The sequence below is a fragment of the Fukomys damarensis genome, unplaced genomic scaffold (genome assembly GCF_012274545.1).
Source record: "Fukomys damarensis isolate Sample0158 unplaced genomic scaffold, DMR_v1.0_HiC HiC_scaffold_3, whole genome shotgun sequence".
Lineage (NCBI taxonomy): Eukaryota > Metazoa > Chordata > Mammalia > Rodentia > Bathyergidae > Fukomys > Fukomys damarensis.
The window spans coordinates 31,174,971-31,182,341 of NW_022900915.1; the positions used below are offsets into that span (position 1 = coordinate 31,174,971).

The 7,371-nt window shown below is 35.3% G+C and overlaps 1 long non-coding RNA gene across 1 annotated transcript in view; it reads right to left on the minus strand.

Moving 5' to 3' along the window:
* Positions 1-582: 582 nt before the first annotated feature.
* Positions 583-7,371, minus strand: part of LOC104862089 — a 423,368-nt gene continuing 416,579 nt past the window's right edge. The window contains exons 4-5 of the long non-coding RNA XR_004518576.1: positions 6,589-6,690; positions 583-677 (exon numbers count right to left, since the gene is read on the minus strand). This is a non-coding gene — a long non-coding RNA (uncharacterized LOC104862089). The remainder of the gene's footprint in view (positions 678-6,588; positions 6,691-7,371) is intronic.

The window sequence follows — 7,371 nt, forward strand, 5'->3', positions numbered from 1 at the left end:
CTGAGCTACATCCCCAGTTCATTAGGGTGCTTTTAACACCTGAATTGTAATGAGAGGCTTGGAACTGTAGCAGAGACCAGGGTAATGATTCACCAGGTCATGCACCTCTTCCAGAACTCCAGTACTATAAATTGTCTTAAGTACTCTATCTTGGCTGAGTTTTAATTACAATAGGTCATGTTAATTTAATCAAAATTTCCAAGTGCACTCAGATGCAGAGCTAAGGTATCATTTGGATATATTATTTCTAATCTCATTTGTGTTCATATACTTTTATGATAAACTGCTAATGAGATTTCTTAATATTAAAATTGTCTGTGTTGGATGTTTGGAAGATTTGTTTTAATAATAAAATGATAAAAGTCTTGCCATTTATTTTCCCTCAGAGTAAATTAATATTGTTATTCTGTACTGTGTATTTACTTCTCCTGTACCTACATCTACTAGTTATTCCTTTATTTCCAGATTACAGTCACCTGACTCTATTTGCCAATATAGAGGTGCTCATTAGAAAAGATCAGTGCTAATAATTTCATTGCCTTTTATATAAAGAGAAAAGGTTCATTTTGACTCACAATTCATCCTGACTTTTGATAAAGGATCTTCCTGTTTGATTCTCTTCAAAATTGATAACTCCACTTGCCCACGATTCACAGTTAAATTTCAATTGCTCTGGCCTGAAATAACAAAATACAAGGAAATATGGCTAGATAGTTTTACAGATCAGAAGAGTTGATGGTACCTGATTTGATGTGAATTCCATATCATGGAAGTCTCCTTGCTCAAACGTGCCAGATCTGTGTATGAAATTCTTTTCACTGGGCACCTCACTTCATGGAAATTCAAGCTGATATCATGACCCCCCCAAAAAAATAATCTCAAATTTCAACATTTTAAGTATTTCAAGTACTTGTCAAGCTTTTAAAATATAAATAATGTCAGGGAAAAATAGCAACCAATCCCACCTTAATGTAAATTAGTTTCATGAGAAAATAGAGTAATGAGAAAAATGAAATATACTTTTTCATTGTTGGGAAGGTTGGTTTTTATCTAGTATCTGAAGTCTCAAGGACAACCATAGGTCCATTTATCTCTCATTCTTTCTTAATTTTGAATTAAATGTCTATATCTTATTGAAAAGAAGCATTTGTAAGTAGATAAGAAGTAAAACCTGTTGCTCAGGGAGAGAAGGATTGTAGCTGAGAGCCCTAGAGAAGGGAAATTGGGAGAACCAGTCAAACTTTCAGAAAGTTTTTGAGTGATGGCATATGGGGCATAAAGGTCCCAAAACAACAAACAGGTTGACTTCGTATTGATTGTGAATCCAATGGGATTCCCATTCAGATGATTCAGCTACTGTTTAGAATAAAGTTTTCAAAATTTCCATGAAATTTAATAAATTATTTTTCATTGGAAATATCACTTAATCTTTTTTCTTACTTTCTTAGGATTGAGACTGGAGAAGTTTTACCACATTTTCACTAGAAATGAGCACTTTTAGTACTCTTCAAATGCTATTGAGTGGTACCTATCATCTAATAAAACTATTTATGCCCGAAAACAAATATGGATAAGTTTCAAGATAATGGGTTTTTTAAATTTCCATTAACAGCCATTTCTAAGATTTCATATTACTACTTCAGCGTCTATTTTTAGGAAGCTCTTTAGTGAATCAAACTGCCAGCTCAGTTTCACATTCTAGGCCAAGCACTCAATGTTGTGCAGAAAACGTGCAGGCCTCTGACCAGTAGAAAGATCTTTTACCCCAATTTCAATATTAATTAAATTATACATAAACTGCTTCAGTTGGAAAACTCTGGTTCAGTTTTCTTTTTAATGCTTAACATCTTGTTTACCTACTTTCACTAGAAATAGATAAATGCGATTCTCCACGCTAAAAAGAAAAATTAGAAATTATCTTGGCCTTCCATTATTCATCATCTCCAGCATCCTAGCAATTTTCAAGTCTGTACTGCATCATTATTACCTTTTTCCATATATTTTACCATTATTGTTCAGGGTTGACCAAAAAGAAACATTTCTATGCACATATCCTCATAAACTGCACACACTGCACTGTCCAATTCTACATCATTTGGGAGCCAGATGAGTCACCTCACTCCGTCACCAAGGCAGCACTCTAGGCATGCTAGAAGATTTTCTGCTAACATTGTTGGCTCTTTCAAAAGTTGATGCCTGCTTTTCCCTAGGTATGGAAATCAGTGTCTTCTTATTGACATGAAATTCATACCTTAAAAGTCAAGACTGTTCGCTACACGCTTCCCTGAACAGATATATTCTGTGTGTCCACTAAGCACACTCAGGAAAATGCTGTGCTGGGTGCTTCCAAGCTTGTCCTTCCGTAATGTTATCTTCACACTTCCATATGATAGTAAGAATGGCATTCTGTGCTCAAATCCAGCATTGTACACAACTCTCTCCTGGCTCTCATTTCACCTCGACTCATGCTGGATTTACCTACTCACATGTTTCTCGCTTTCACTGTATTGTAAGCCCTTAACACTGACAGTATACGCTTACGACCTACATGCTTTATGCATGAAAGCCATTTTGTCAATATACAAAAGAAATGATGCATAGATGTGATTAGAATATAGTTGAATGGAATTTCTATTCCAGAATGGATGTTAGAAACTCAAAGTGACTCATCCTACCTGCTATCAAAACAATGATTGTAAAATTATTAAATCAAGAAAATTTTGATTTAAGATCTGAGAATGGAAGGAGTAAAAACAACTGAGCCAGGGTTAAGACACATTTTAATAAGCAGCAAAAACAACTGAAACAGGGTGAAGACACATTTCAAAAAGATTGAAAAAAATTACCTGTAGGGGAAAAAATGCTCCAGAAGAAGACTTAATTTTTTTGGTTTGATTTATTGCTTCCCATGGACAATCTCCCTTTAGTTGATAATTACAATAAGTAAGAAAAAGAATAGGAGAAAAACAATAAGAAATAGGTAAAAAAAAATTATCAATTTCGTAGCCTGCACAAATCAGTGTTTGGTAGAATGGTGGTCTCAGAGTGGCAGATCATCTTAGCAGGGCCACTGGCTTTCAATTATGAAGGTAGATTCTATAGATTTTTCAAAACCCAGACTGGGAAGCTTCACAAAGACACTGCTGTTACATTGCATTAATCACAACAGGTACCAAGGTCAAGTCAGATTCCAGCAGAGAAATAGACTCCGTATTTAATGAATCAAGGAAAAATCACCACAAATAGCAAGTGAGATTACAAGCATTTCTGGAATCAATTTCAGAATGCATACCTTCTGTCCTCTGTACATAAAAATTCTGTCCTGTATATGAAATACATTTATCCATTCACTCCCCAAAATTCACTCCATTATAAGTTCAGGCCAACATTGGGGACCAAGATTTCTTTATCTAAATTGGGTTCAAGTGAGAAAAGTTTTCTTTAGGTACATATTTGTGAGTGCAGCATTTCAGCTTCAGAAAGACACATGATTACAGAAACAAAGAAGTATTTTTGCCCACTCAAGCCTTGCATTTAATGAAAATGAAAAGAGTGAATAAGTGCAATAGACTATCCTTCAAAAAGGGGAAATACAATAGAGAATAGTCATTTTCTATAACAATTTTGAAATCCACTGAACATACGTCAGCATAATTCACAGCTTGAGGAACAAAGATGTACATAAATCATGGGCCATCTCTGAGTCCAGGGAGAAGCTCTCCTAGGAACTTTTCTCTACACTCTGCTTTATGGTCTAGAAGACATTGTCCATGTTTGTAGCTGAGTGGCTTTCTCATCTTGCTTCCTGTATATAGAAGTTCATGGAACTATATACTTCTTTTCATTTTGAAATTTCTCTCCCTTTCAATCCAAATGGATATAGTTCTTACAAAAATATGTTTTTCCTATATATCAAAAGTATAATTTACTCAATAGACAAAAGCCACACCAACAAATATTTTCAAGACATGTTCCTCTCTTCTTTGGGTAATGAATCAGTGTATCACTGGCCAAATCACTTCAGATGCTTAGACGCTGAGAGATCAAAATAATACCTTTTGCATTTTTCTAAGGTCTAAAACAGAGTTGTCAAGAAAAATCTTTGATTTAACCTTGACTCCACATTTTACCATGATCACCCTGGAGTGAATCCATTTCCTGCAACCACTGGGGATACAGTGACAGCTGGAGAAGGCAGGAAGGAGAAATAAGTTTATTTCTAACATGGCATATCCTGGGTTAGAAATAATACCTCTAAATTCTGTTTGAACATGAAATCATTTAATTTTTTGTTGATTTTTCTCAATTGACTAAGTAATATGTAATTAAATGAAGTCAGTCCAGAGTTTCAATATTCTGACTGGAAATTTTCTTTGACAGCTCTGCAAATGAATTAGCAATACACCTATATCTCATAAGGCACCATGGGGACAGTGCTGACCAACATTCCACCAACAAGAGAAACAGTCTGTTTTTTCCAGTCTACAATAAGAATTTGCTCATTTCCATTGTATCCTCCATAACAGGGTCTTCTCCTTGTAGGCAAAGATTGGTCTATGGCCACTTAACCAATGACCCATATTTAAAGTTTTGTTAGTGTAGAAGACTCCACCCTCTATTACTGTAAAAGATACCATTTTCTATTTTATCTAAAATACTATGTGTGAGCAAGTGACATCAATAAGATTTGCATGCTGATTCTAGTCATTTATGCCTTTGCTATGCTTTCTGTGGGCTGCTCCCAGATGTTATCTGTATATAAGAAGAGTATTAAGGGAGGCCCATCTAAACAAGCAAAAACCCTCAAACTAGTGACTTAAAACTCAAGTACTTGCACTTGTTCATGATTCTTTGTGTCATGACTTAGGACAGGGCTTGGCTGGATAATGCTTCTGCTCCTTGGAATATTATCTTGGATCACTCTTTCAGGTGCAGTCCTCTGGTATGAGGTTAGAGAAAAAGACTACAAAAAGCTGTGCTTTTTTGTTTTGTTTTGTTTTCAGCATCACACTTCTCCATGTCTTTTTTTTTTCTTTTGGTTCATTAGGCTGTTTTAATTGAACTAAGGTAAAAAGGTAAATGCTCAAACCAGAGATATGTATTTAGAACTGTTTCCCAATTGTTTCTATTTTCCATTTTTGCTTTTTTTAAAAACAGTTATTGAAGCTGCCAATTTTGATAATCACATTCCTTATATTATGATGTATTACTTATGCCCACTATTTTCCATATGTGATATTCATATATTTTCAATCTTTTTTCTTTATTGGTACATTTTAGGTATACAATACAGTTACATTCATCATTGGGATCTTGTACCTTTACATGATATATCTTGGTTTTTATTTTTCCCCCATTCCTCTGCCCTCTCTTCATCTCCTCCACCCTTCCCTATTTACAGAGACATTGTTTCCATTTTTTCCTTTTCTCTTATTTTTTGTTTTCCCTTTTTAGCTTTCCCCTACACCTTTAGACATGTTTTACTATTACACAATATCAATTATAGATTTTGATCCTTATTTATAGTTTTAGTATTTTGCACCAAAGAAACTATTTGGTATTTATACATGTGTGTATTATTCATTTCACTTAAGATTTGCAGATGAAAACAATACTGAGATTCCATCTCACCCCAGTAAGAATGGCTGCTATCAAGAAATTAACCAGTAACAAATGTTACTGGGTTGTGGGGAGAAAGGAACCCTTCTCCATTGTTGGTGGGAGTGCAGACTGGTTCAACCACTGTGGAAATCAATATAAAGATACATCAAACAACTAGGATTAGAAGTCCCATTTGACCCAGCTACTCCCCTTCTGGGCATCTTCCCAAAAGAATTAAAAGAATCATACCACAGCAATATATGCACACCTATGTTTATAGCAGCACAATTTGTAATAGCTAAAACTTGGAAACAGCCCAATTGCCCATTAACTGGAGACTGGAAAAAGAGATGTGTGTGTGTGTGTGTGTGTGTGTGTGTTAAATATATATAAAATGGAATATTACTCAGCCATAAAGAACAAGAAACTAGAGACACTTAGAGCTAGGTGGATTCAAATGTCTACTTTGTTTTACGGAAAATTTCTTTGTGGTCATCTCAGGCTATGTAAATTATCATCTCCATTCCAAAAGAACATTAAAAGAAGTGAAAAAAAATTGAAGATCTAATGTTCATTTTCTGAATTTATAAAACATCTTTTCTGTTCCCAGAATAGGTCACAAGCCTGACATAGACAGCTGCAGAGGGGAGACAAACTCCCAATTTGAAGGTGACATGTGACAACTGTGAAAATGCATGTCAGTAAGTGAGAGGCATCCCAGTAGTGATATTCTGAATTTACCATATACATACAAAGGTCTCACTTCCTGTGGGCCACTCCTGCCAGTGACTGAATTTTATGAACACTGGATCAGAGCCATTTACAAGATGTGGGAATCCTTTGGTAGCCTACTTTGGCCCTATAGCCCCCTAACAACCTTTTCAGGAGCAAGGCTTCAGTCTGCAGCTAGGCCTACGTGGCTTTCCTTTATTCCCTCTTTCCTTTACAGAGATCAAGCCTGCTTCACAGTATGAAAGGATTTCCCACCTTCTCACTCTTCCTTTTTCTTCCAATGGGAATCTCTCCAATTGGAATCACTTCTAATGTAATCTTGGTGTCTGCTTCTCAGTGGATCCAGATGGACTTGGCCTGAAAAAGATACAACACAAAAAAACATGAGTGATAAGAGATACTGCTGTGAATTTGGCTCTGAAAAGATCATAGGCTTTACTTGGTACTTTGTAACTGGTAAAAGTTCACTATGAGAAGCAAAGCTAGTAATAGAAGCAGGGCCCATAAACCTACCTCATTCTTTTTTCATAAATATGAAAAAAGCCAAAGATTACCAAACACTTGAAGTAGACCAGCATCAAAAAAGGGAAAACCTCAGAGAAATAACATAAGATAGTGTTTCCAAAGTGGAGAAAATTAAGGGAACCAGGAGAAACTTGCCCAGAAATTTTCCTTCTTATGTGTCAGTTTTGAAAAAAGAAATTAAGCACATACTCTTATAAGTTAGAAAAATTAATGTTAAAAAAAGCAAAGATGAGCTCAATGGACAGAACTGTCTAGTCATTTGATGTAGCATATAAGGCCTTCTATGAAAGGCCTGGTTTTTTTTTTTTTTGGTTTTTTTTTTTTTTTTTTTTTTTTTTTTTTTTTTTTTTTTTTTTATTGAGGTTATTGGTACAATCTAGGTATACAATACAATTGCATTCATCATTGGGATTCTGTACCTTTACATAATAGGTCTTGATTCTCATTTTTCCCCTTGTCCCTGCCCTCCCTTCACCCCCTCCTCCCCTCCCCATTTACAAACACTTTATTTCC